Source organism: Protopterus annectens, chromosome 8.part0 (genome assembly GCF_019279795.1).
Source record: "Protopterus annectens isolate FY-2018-M chromosome 8.part0, PAN1.0, whole genome shotgun sequence".
In the NCBI taxonomy this organism is placed as follows: Eukaryota; Metazoa; Chordata; order Ceratodontiformes; family Protopteridae; genus Protopterus; species Protopterus annectens.
Genome location: NC_056741.1, coordinates 1,513,977,188 through 1,513,990,524, shown reverse-complemented (window position 1 = coordinate 1,513,990,524; position 13,337 = coordinate 1,513,977,188).

Genomic DNA, 13,337 nt, shown 5'->3' with positions numbered 1-13,337 from the left:
TACACATGTATGTGTCTGACCTGACAAGGTTATTGAAAATAGATCCAGTAGTTTATGTGTCTTAGGCAAATGTAAAGCCCATTCAAGTCCAGATAGCATAATTATACTTACAGAAATATAGTATAGAGTATACCCTCAGTCATACATCTGAAAACACAATAATGGTATCTTATCCCTCATACATATAATTCACATCAACTCCACTATCTAAAGTGTTATAAGTGAGAGTGAATATAATGGGAAGTAGAACAACAGTCAAAGTGTATGGAATATCCTGTATTATAACTTAGGATCGTGTGTATGGTAGTCCCACACTTACACATGTTGCCACAAGAAAGTTGAAATAACTATTGTCTATGTTTCAGATCATTGCTATAAACTGCACTGTCATAACAGTAAAAAAAAGATTGCACACCCTGTACTAGAAATCAGAACCATCTGTACTGCAGCCTTACACTTACACCTGCTGCATCAGGACAAGTTACATGGCATTCATTAATTTACTAATCATTCTTAAGGTTCCTGTGTTAACTGCTGTGCAACACCACTTAGAGGGTTTGCGCAGTGCCCATTAGAATTAAATGAATGTATCCGGTTTCTAACTTTGGCTGTTTGACTCCTGTCTGCAGGTGTTCTGTCTGCTTCCTGGGTGGTCCATTTGTCCAGCTTGTGCACTGCTGTGCTTCATGCAAATGTGATAAGCACAGCCAAACCTGACATTCATTTCCTCCATTCCCATGACTGTGCTAAGCACCTCATCATGCAAATACTGGCCAAAAAATAATAAGAAAAAAAAGAAGAAGAAAAATGGAAAAGTAGTTGAAATGAAGAAAATCAGTCTATGACATACACACTAGAAAATGTTGGTTCATATGAGATATGTCTATATAGAGGTGGATTTCAACTCTCACTCCAATGAATCTTCAGAACACAGGAAGGGTGCCTTATCCCTCCTTGCCACACAAGCAGCTTTGAAGCAATGAACTGAAATCATTCTGTATATAACCAAACTGTAACATCATTCATAGTAACATGAAACCATACAACTGTTATTTGTACATTTATTACTTTTGGATGATGTGCACTAAGTGATCACACAACCAGTTATAATTATTCCTTGGTCAGTCTTCTCTTATCTAACCCAGTAATCTGAAACATGCAGTCTGTAAGTCATTTTATATCATTGGCCTTAAAATGTGTGAGGATATTAAATGGAAATAATATCATATGCAGTTGCCAACAAATGAAGGGGAGGTTAGATGTTAATGAATAGAACCTGTGAATTGTGTGCTGTTTACTTACATTTCCAAACTTGCATCTAATATTTTGAATGTACGGCAGCCCGCATTGCTGTTGTGTTTTCCTTCTCCCAACCAGTAGTTGTTCACAGTTGCAATATATTAAAAACAAAGACTGAGGGAGTGCTTGCACTATGTTTACATCTCCTACATGGAGCCAAGTATTTGTGATTTAATCAGTTCATATCTCATTTGCATATTCACCTTGCTAACAGCCATGAATCTACACCATATAAAAAGGCAACCATGTAGCTAGGAAAACTGAAGGTAAAGAGACTTGATTATGTGGAGAAAACTAAACAGAGGGTATTACTTTGGAATATCTACACAGATGATTACTGACCTTGAGAAGGTATGCTTGCATTTTGTCAGCAACATACTGCATATGCTGGAATGTAATTAATAAAAATCTGAAGCAAAGGCTTTTACACTTTTATCTGTATGCATTAGTTAGAAGTGTACTAATGCCATGGACATGTTTTTCAAGGCATTTCACAGGTATACATGATTGCAATACCTTTAAATGGAATGTTTTGTGATAAATCTGTAAAAATGTTTCAGGAACAGTTCATTTGGTAGCAAATTTAGCATTTCAAAGATGGTTTGTTAGCAAAGTGTGCCATTTGCCTGTTCTTTTTGGGGGATCTGGCAAAGCTACATTTCTGTTATGGCACAAACAAGAGTATGCTGCTGTTGTTACTGTCCTTTTTTTTGCATCCAGCCTGTTGTTCATATTTCATATCTCTAGAATGTTTTGTTTCTCCAGTGGGTAATACTGAGATGCTTCCTTTTCTGTTTTATCTGAGAATAGTTATTTTGTAGTTATGTGATATATATATATGTATTATCCTTCTGTTGTCTTTTAGGACACCTTGGACTATGCCACCCAGGTGTCTCAATCCTTGAAGACCACCCTGCACTAATGCTGAAAAATCAAGTTATCATTGATGCTTTTGGGCAACATGCTGCCTTCCTGCTTGAAAGGGGATGGGGAGATATGGCATGCAGAATGCAGATTTGCCAGAAGATTATGGATGATGTTAATGCCATGGGCGGCCATGGCAGGACATATGAGCAAGTGCACTATAGAGCCACTGACATGATCACATCTGCAAAGAGGAGAGCAGCTGCAGTGGGCTGTGATCAGATGGGTACTAGGAGGGTATGCTATAGAGCCACCACTAACACCAAAGGAAGAGTTCCTTTCCTATTTGCAATCCGTATGGCTCCCAGGAAAGTGCAGAACAGCATGTCCTCAACATCAGTGCAACAGTTTCAGGGACAGCAAGCATGTCTCAGGAAGAACTTCCAGGTAGGCTTTGGTATCTCAATTGCTGAATACAGTTGTATAGTAAAACAATTGAAATCAATAAGTTACTTTTGTGTCACAAGAAATGTGGGGGGATTGAAGATTGTTACAGTTAATAACACACTCTGATTGATTAGCTTAAGTTAGACTTGTCCTCCAAGTTCTTGTTGAAAGTATAGTTGATGAACATATAAAGGGTAAAAGTATTACCCCCTGTGTTACTGTTAATTGTGATGATGTTGCCCTTACCTTTAGCTTAACTTCTTCCAGGACCATCTGGCTTGCAGAGGATCACCTCATCTTCAGATGGCAAACCAAACATTTTATGTCAGTACTGATGAGCAATTTAAATAAATATTTCAGTGGGTGATGTTGATATCAGGACTGTTGTGTGTATTGCAGTACTGTTTAATAGTGGCAGCATTGTTATTTTGTTAGCATATACTGGAGTATAGTAGTTTTGGTAATAATTGTTCCTGTGTTTGTTGTTTTGTTATCACAGGTGATCCAGACAGTGGAAGCATGGGACTGCTACCACCTGATGTCAGTGTATCAGCAGACTTTGATGATGATGGTGGCCAAAAAGAGATACAGTAAGGGGTGCAGAGGTTGAATCTGACACTGAGGTTGACATACAACCATCCTCTGCAAATTTCAGTGAGCCCTCAGGTATTGGACAGGTGGAGGGTGAGGCCATTGATCAGGGAAGTGTGGTTACTGTGGCTTCAGTACTTGTTGACTCTGGCCGTAGCCAAAGTGTAGGCAAGGTGTCATGCAGGAGGGTTGTTAAGGGTGCTCAGGGGAGGCCTGCTATCCCTGCTCCACCTGATCCAGGTGTCTCTTCCCATGCCATCAACATATGTGTAGAGCCATCATGGAGGCATAGACACATTCCCATAAGTGCTGCAGAGAAATGCTGAGGGTTGTAGATGGGGCACAGGCTGACATGTTTGACTGTCTCCACCATGTTGCCAATTCAATGGATTGGATGAATGACACATTGGAATGAGTGGTGACTGTGATGGAATGAGTGGTGTCTGTGATGGAACTTCTGCTGGGAGGGGAACGACATCCTCGTGGGCATAGGTCAGCCATATCATCTGCTGTTAGCCAACATGGCCATGCCAATCATGCTCCCATAGTGGCAGTACTTTCATTGCTCTGTCAGTGGGTGAGCTGTCGATACCCTGACATGGCAGGCCATGGAGTCGTGGTCCTGAGCATCCTCATGAAGGGAGCTCATCCACCAGACATCAGTCACATTCAGGTAGCAGCAGTGCATCTGACCGTGGGCATGAACATGCCAGTGCAACTCCTAGCAGAACCAGTTCTCATGGTTGGAGATGACAATGATGAGCTGTCACCTCTACAATGCACACCTCTCACCTGTCCAACATACCAAGACACAGAGCTAGCACAGAGCTTGGCTTTGTTCATGCAGACACTCACACACCAGTTTCATTTAGATAACCCCCTACAGACACACACACAACAGTTACATGGTTTAACTGTGCAGCTTAAAACTCATTTTGTCTCACTGTACATGTGTTGGTTTATCCAAATGTCTGCCTGCTTCTCTTTCTTACCCACACACACTCACTGACCTTTTGTGTCAGCCTAGACTTCCTGCCCCCCTCCCCTCACAATGCCCTGTGCAAGTGATGATAACTGTGCCATATCCCTGTTCTGTACCTTTTTGATTCAGGGATACATAAGCTTTGCGTCTGATGCTCAGGGTACATAGCTGACATAGTGCTTAGTATATCTACATTTGTGATGTTGAACTGGTAATTGTAGCTTTGACTTCTATTGGTCTTAGAAAGTTAGACAGCTGATAGCATCAAAATTTCCCAGCTTTATCTTGAATGATCTTGTGAGGGTTGTGAAGTCTGAAACTGCAATGTGTATCATTACCTTGTAACTCCCCCCTTTAATGATTTTCCAGTACAAATGTACAGTGCTAAACTGAGGGCATGCAGTGATCATCAGTACTTTTGAGAGGTATGACTGTGTGAATCTTTGATGCCCGAGGCCTACTACTTAATAATGGACAAATATAAGTCAAATAAGTCTCTGCTGTCACATGTTAAGGTAATTTCTGTACAAATCTCCCACCTTTTCTTGGTTACAAAAAAACAGTCCAAATCCACCATTCGATAAATAGTTTAATAGCTCAGGACATAAACAGCATAAATAGCAGAACAAAGCTTTCGAGTAAAAAAACTCTTCTTCTGTGTTTAATAAAATTGGCCTACCATAGCAAAAGCATATATACAACCACACAGCCAATCAAAGTACAAACGTTAGAATGAAGAAATCCACCAAACTTCTAAATCTCTGGAATGCACTCTTTTATTATTAAGCGTTTTTCGTCCAACTGAATTGTTGGACAACCACACAGCCAAAGTACAAACTTAATAATAGCAGCGTTTACATTTGTTGGGAAGAACAATACATATTCTCAGAAATATAGATGTGTTATAAAAATAAACATCTAGTGTTCTTTAGAAGATTTGTGGATGATGTCTTCCTGTTATGGCATGGCACTAAGGAAGAACTTACTGCATTTGCAGAATTTTTGCAAACCACCACAAACTTTTTGAGGTTTGAAGTGAACTCATCTTTGGATGAAATTAACTTTTTTGGATATAGTTAGCTCTATAGATGATGTGTATTTTAATTCCAAAATTCATAGGAAAGCTGTACAAGTTAGTAAGTATGTATACCCACAAAGCTTACACCCCAGGCATATTTTTTAAAGGTGTAGTAAAAGGACAGCTTATGCGAGATAGTATATTTAGATGCAATTTTTGAGTTGAAAATGAATGAGATGGCAGACTCCTTTGTGGAAAGGGGTTATAATGAAGTTATAGTGCAACAAATGAAGGGGATAGTTACTGGGTTAAGGAATGACACAGCCAGACTATATTTGAGTGGCAAGGCTGATAATGCTATGATGGAGAGAGCCAAAACAAATAGAACTATGGATAAACTGAATTATATGATAAAATATAATCGACACACAGGTCTTATTAAGCAAATAATTAAAAAGAACTGGACTATAGTTACATCTAGTCAAGAAGTGGTTGATCTAGAAGGTGAGACACCACATTTTGTTTTTAAAAGAGAAAAGAATTTAAAGCAACATTTAAGCTGTAAGGATATAAGGAGAGATAATGTGCTACAAAAAACATTAATAAATTCTGCACTAAACTGTGTTACGACTGCACACATTGTGCAGATATTAATATGGATTTAAGTTTTTTACACCCAAGTAGTCAAAAGCTATTTGAATTTAGAGGTGCTGGAATATGTAACACAGAAAATGTGATTTATTTTGCTAATTGTATATGCTGCCAATGTTTCTATATTGGTAAAACAAATAAAAAACTGAAAGAGAGAATAAGTGCACATTGTTCTGACATTCGTAGAAATGTCCTTATAAATGCTTTGGCTAAGCATAAAGCAATTGCAGGTGCTGACCATAAATTTCAGTTTAGAATCTTGCAAGTTGTGTTTAAAAATAAAAAATGGGGGTGATTTAATAAATAAAATGGAGTTGGCCAAATATAAATGGATTAATTGTTTTAGAGCTGACCATATGCCAGGTTTGAATGTGAATAATAGTATAAAATCTATTTTAAAATATATAGAATATAAGCCTCAATGAGGCTCAGTTTTAGGGAAACTTTTATAAGATATGGGTCACTTTAAGGATGTAAATGCTACCATTATTATGTTTGTACTTTGGCTGTGTGGTTGTATATATGCTTGTGCTATGGTAGGACAATTTTCTTAAACACTGAAGAAGAGTTTTTTACTCAAAAGTTTTGTTCTGCTATTTATGCTGTTTATGTCCTGCACTATTAAACTATTTATTGAATGGTGGATTTGGGCTATTTTTCTTGGAATTCTGACTGCTTTTCATCCAAGTCCTTTGATTTGTGAAGACCTGCTACTTTGTTTTGCTACCTTTACTTGCTTACAGTACCAAGTAATGAAATACAAGGATATGCCACTCATTCATATTATTACACAATGCACTCCAGGTTCAATACTTACCTTGTAAATGCAGCAGCTGGAATAGTTTTAGTTCATGGCTGACTTTGTCTGATGCAGGCAGTACACAGCCAATACATTCAGAGGTAAAGGTTGTGAGAGTTGCCTGGCATCAATGTTACTATATGTATGTGTATAAGAGAAAGGTTTTAGGCCCTTAGATGGTGAGTGAGTGTGCTTTGCATTGTCTGTTAAGCTAATGGAAGGGCATATTGAGCACACCTATATCTCACTACACCCACAGCAGCTGCTGGTTCCCCCCTCTGACTCCTCATCTGCTTGTGGTTGTGGTGACCTTGGTATTGGTGGTGGGATGTCTGCTTCTTCCCCTTGCTTATTCTGCTGAAACTGTTTTCTCAGGATGATGTTGTGTAGCATGGCACATACTGTGACTAATTCTGTACATGTCAGTGGATTGCACTGCAGGGCTCCCTCAGATGTATCTTGACACCAGAACCACAACTTCAGCAGCCCGAACACACACACACTCTTATGATATTTCTGGTTTGAGCCTGTTCCTCATTATGGGTTTTTTCAGCAGGTGTGTGTGCATTTCTGATGTGATGGGTGTCAACAGCCACAGTTCCAGTGTATAACCTGCATCCCCAGTAAATGACCCTGTGGGATATCCCCTTAGCAAACATCTGATACAATTGGGAGGTGTGCCAGATATGTGAGTAGTGGTATCTGCCAAGGTTGTCAGCACACACCTTCAAGATGATTCCCTTGGCATTACACATGGCTTGGCAGTTAATAGAGTTGAAGTCCTTTCCATTTATGTAGAGCCTACCATGTTCCCCAAGTGGTGCCTTAATTTCTATATATGTGCAATCTATGGCACCCAGTACTTCAGGGTAGTGTGCTACATGGTAAAACTCCTGCATATTTCTGGCCCTATCCTCAGGAGTACAAGGAAAATGTATGTGGTCACTGGAATGTTGGAGCATAGCTTTTAGGAACTGATGGAGGATCCTGGATGATGATGTCTGTGACACCCCCAGCATGTTCCCTGTTGGTCTCTGAAAGGTACCTGTAGCTAAAACTCTAAGTGCTACACATGCCTTTGTGTCCACTGGGATGGGTTGCCCTCATACTTGCCCTGGCTCTGAGTTGAGGACGAGAGAGATTGCAAGGTTCCTGTAGTGTGTTTCTGTCCACCCTGTAGCACTGTACAATTTCCACATCATGTAGGTTTTGATAAGTTAAATGGGGTCTGAAAACTCTTCTCCTTCTTGGCCTTGGTCTATTAGCAACAGCAGCAGCATAGCCTTCAACCTGTTGCACATACAAATGAATTAAAGCAACAGCAGCCTCTAACATTCTTTCTGTTTAGCCTAGTTTCGGTGGCTGTATTCCAATAGGCTTTGGAATTCGCAGGCAAAACCAGCACTGAGTCTACACGGTTGTTTTATAACTTGTTCAATAGCTCCTCCATCTTGGCTTGGTTGATGAGCATACAGTTCAGCTGCTTCTGCTGTAATCAGCATGCCACAGTGTTTACCTTGTTTGCGCACCACTTACTGAATCCAAAAGGGTGCATTACCATGTTCACTTTGTGGCACAAAGTGCACATGGTGTAAATGGACCATGTAGGCTTTATTGAATCTGGCTGTACATCTTAATTTTTAAACACTTGAAAATAAAAGGAAGTACATTGTATTTTAATAATGATATTTACAAAGGTAATAATTATTTTTTATTTGTTAATTGTGGAAAGGCGTTGTGTAGTCACAAAACATTAAAACTAGTTATATAAGGCAGTTAAGTGTTTCAGTTGTTAAGTCTAATGAAGTGTTCTTGGTGTGAACTGTACAAGAGACAAAAGTGCTTACTTTTATTAAATTTCTTTCAGAAAGTATTTGGCATCCATTGTTTTTTTCCACTATTCAGTTTTTTTTTCTGTCCAACATACCCTTATCATAAATTCCATCCATAAATAACGTCATGATGCAGTCTATTTCTTCCATAAGAACCACATCACTACTGGCCACAAGGAATATTTTTTTTACAAAAATAGGATAATTATTAGTGAAATGGAGACAGCTGTTAACAAATGCATTCTTCTTCTAAATTTTGCTTGAAAAACGTCTCCTTTCAAAATTCACAGATTTCTGCACCTTTAAGAAATGTACCACATTATCATTTTCACTTTCAGCAAATTTTAGAAGTGAGGTACTATTGCTTAAAACATGAACAAAAATATTGAACTCTTTATTAGTACTCCTTCTCAAAGTTTTTATAAAATATTACCGTTTTATATTTCTTAAGAGTAGGTAAAATCTTAGCATCCTATCACCCAATGACTAGGCTGACAAAACCTGGGCTGTTGTAGCCCCCATTGCAATACCGTTAATCTGCTGATAGCATCTAGAATCAAATACAAAATCATTATTTTTAGCAGTGGTTCAGAAAGTGAACACAGTGTATTAATTGTCATGTTTGAACCTGGCAAAATCTGTACCAGCATTCTGTGGTATATACATGAAAAGAGATTTAATGTCCAGAAAGTGAAAAATGGGATTTTCATCAAAAAGAACATTGAAAAGGTTAATCTTATTTTGGGAAGTCCCAAGAGTCTTTAAAATATGAGTTAAGGTTTGGTACAGTATGATTCAAAGTAATAATACCATAGATAGAAATATATTTATTAACTGACCCTTACATTGAAATACTGATCATAAAGGGGGTTGACTAATATCTTTATGTAACTTAGGCATATAAAAATTTACACATATTCTCAGAGCTAATACCACCAAAAAATGAAACATCTCATAATCAATATAATTCTGTGATAAACGATCTATTAGTAGATTTCTAATATATTTTTCAAACAGTGCTATCTCTTTATTTTCACCAGTAATTGAAAATATTAGCTCAGTTTAATCGCAACAGTTTTGCTGGTACATTGTCCATCAGACTTCATAAAATCCAAACGATTCATTTTACTTAACGCTTTTGATAATTATTATTCATCTTTATTTAAATAGTAACCAGCATACTTTTGTATTTGAAGACTGTCTAATCTCAGTATTACATATTAACAAAAGTTTGTAGTGTTGGTGCAAGGACATGATTAAACATTCCAGGTTTTTCCAGTACCTTATTCCTTAGCATAACATTTTTCAGAGCATATTCAACATTATATGTGATGAAACTGAAAAAAAATGTCAAACACTGATGAATGAATGTAAACACTAGGAAACTGGAAATTCCCATGCCTTTTCCATTTACCTTCTTGAGAAGAAATGCTTAAAATGAGAAGTATTTCTTTTATCCATTTTGCTCTCCTCTGTCTTTTTCCTTGATGTTTCTCCACCTGTCTGAGAGGAAAATCTTAGCAATGTTAAAAAGTTTTTTTTTTTTTTTCCTAGCTGGTTTTCTTATTTTTATTATCCTCCACCCTTTTGCTTGGAGTTTTCTGTGGATTACCCTATGTTCATCATTGGTCTGTCTGTTGTTCCCAGCCCTTCCATAATGATTCTATTGCTAGGTCACCCAGTTTGAGATATGTCAGCACAGCAGGATTGGATGGTACCCACCAATGGCAAGCATGGTAATTTAAACTGTTGTATTGTACTGGAAAGGAATAGTGAACAACCACAGTTATATGTTTCTGAAGTGCCGCTTGCTTTTGTAAGAATGCTTTGCGCAATAAGTGTGTCTCCAGGAGTGTATTTGCAGTGATGTCTAATAGTTTACTATCATTTTACTGAAGTGCACTTGGTCAAATGATCATATCATCGATTCACGTCTGTGGAAAGGCACATTGCCAAATTCCAATATAACCAAAGCACATACCAAATTTGACCTAGGAACAAGAATTAATATGGGTCGAGACAGGGGTGAGATTTGTACATCAGAAATATTGGAGTTTGACATTTTCAGTGTTTGAGTTTCAGACTTCACACAAAGTGAATTCGACCAAGTACACTTCAGTAAAATGATAGTAAACCTATATATACAATGTAACGGCTTCTAAATACAAACTCTGGGAAGCTGTTGCACCATTTCTGTTTTTGAATTAGTCACTAACACATCTTCTCCCCCACACCCACTAAGACCTAATGGGAGTTTAGTACCAGACTCCAATCATCATTCTCCAAATGATGAGAGCAATCCATGACATTCTGAACCCTTCGCTTGTCTGCTGATCTTCCTTCATTTTTAAATTTTCCCCCACTTACTACAAGACCAATAGATTTACACCTGTTTTAACATGAGGTTTAGAATTATCAAAAATGTCTTATGGAGAATTCCCTGAATTTCATCTGTTGTTAGAAAAAAATAGTGAATTTTGCAAGACATCAAAGACTTGTCAGAGATCTTTGGAGAAGGACCACTTCATGTTATTCAAAGGGTTAGTAAGCTGAAAGCATCTTAGAATGTCAGGTGCTGTGAGTTGGTACTTGGTGAAATGAGGAAACTGTGAGGGACTGTTTGCTGCTACTTATGCGGCTACTGTATATTTATTGATGTTGAGCTTAGTTAAATTTATAACATATGAATAAGACCTAGAGTGCTAAGGGTCATACTCACTGTAACACTAGGGTGCTTTGTGAAAGTTAGTGGCGTGTATTAGATGTGTAGAGTTTTCTCTTTCATTGTAAAAATGGGTAAAAAAGCTTGAGATATTATGCTAAAATGGTAATTCTCCAAAATAATACTATACTTGCATGCATTAAAAATGAATAAACATGCCATTGGTGATCATTTAAATAATAATACTACTCTGAAAGAGCATTGATTCCTAATATCAACTGAAACAGACAAAAGCAGTCCCTAAAACATAATACACTACTTCTGACCTACCATGTATGCACCTGTCCAACATATACAGCAGTAGCAATAAGAGAAATAGCATTCCAAATGCACCAAAATACCAATACACAAAACATTTATTTTACATACGGGGCTTTGCCCCATAACCCTAACTTATATATACCTACTTCATAGTAACACAATAGCAATCAAAATGAATGTTGCATTTTTATTCTATAGTTGACAACACAGAGGTTGAGTGCACTACTGAACTCAGATTGCAGAGTCTTGTAAAAGCAGAAAAACAAAACTAAAATTACAGGAAAGGAGTGAATATCAAGCATCAGCCTTCTCCTTTAAACTTATTTTGCGTAGGGGCCAAGCCCCCCACCCTCTGAATTTATATATAACAGCTCTGAGATCACTGTACCTCAGAGAAAAGGAAATTGTCCTAGAAATGGCAAACTCAGCAATTCAGTAATTCTCTTTCCACATAGATAAATTATTACTTCACCGGGTTGTTATACCTTTACAAACAACCCTTCAATAAAATAAGCACTTCGCAAGCACAAATGCTGCTATATAATTACATCATGGAATATCTAATACTCAAAGCACTGAACTTCAAATGATTGAAAAAAAAAGCAAGAATGAATACTATAATATGAAGTTACATAACACTGAATAATTATATCCAAGTAAAAATACCCTATATCATAAACTCCAGCTACAAAACCAAGATCAAGTGTTGTCTTTGGTAGTGGTATTGTTTGGAAAAGGGTTTTTAGCAGTGTACAAGTAATGTGCAGGCTTAGAAATGCATAAGGTGATGCAGTGTGGTGAAAATTCACACACTATATATATATATATTATATATATAATCCAGCCCTTTGGTTGAACATTCGGAATATTGAACATTTGCAATGCCAACACAACTAATCAAATATTCATATGACCACAGAAAGCCAGCATTACTTGTGGGAGGTTATCGTACAACCTTTTCCCACTGTTGTGTGATCTCAGAGCTGGTATAAATAAGTGCAGAGGGGCTTGCCTGCCTGAAAAAGGTATTTCTTCTTTTTTTCCCATTATCTTGACATTTGATGTTTATAGATTGATCAATTTGGGTTCGATTTTGTTTTTTGAAGATAGGTAGTACACTCATACACACACACACACACACACACACACACACACACACACAGACACACAAACACACAGACATATATATATGTGTGTGTGTACAATATATATGTATGTATGAATATATAAACATAGTGAAAACTGGTTACTTCTTGATCATTGAAGATGCTGGCCAAGCCTTAAGCCTCCTTAAAACCAAAACATTGAACTAATGGACTGATCTTTGCCATTCTAGTATTTATAGAACCATGAATCAAGCACTTATAACGTATTCCTTGTTAGGAATTAAATTAGACCTGATGAAGCTCTGTTAAGAGGAAAGTGCTTATGTGTCTAATATATTTTTTTATTTTTCAGTGAAGTATTGATTCCTAACAAGTTCTAAGTGTTTAATTACTCTGAAGTTTCATCTGAGACTGGCTTCAATTTGTGGTTCTTTTATCTTGGTTTACAGAAGGCTTAGACAGCAACTGTAATCCTTAAAAAGTACCAGTTTTTCCTGTGGTTTAATGCTTTTCCTTAAGGGTGGGAGACATCTTACTCCCAAGGCTGGATAACTATTGCACCTCACTACAAGAATCTGTTCTTAGATAGATAGATAGATAGATAGATAGATAGATAGATAGATAGATAGATAGATAGATAGATAGATAGATAGATAGATTCTTTATATACAGACCACACAGACAGCAAACACGGTTTCCCTTCAATCATGCAGAGCTTCTTTAGTGCTGACATCATTACTTAAATCCCAAAATGTAAACCTCTGA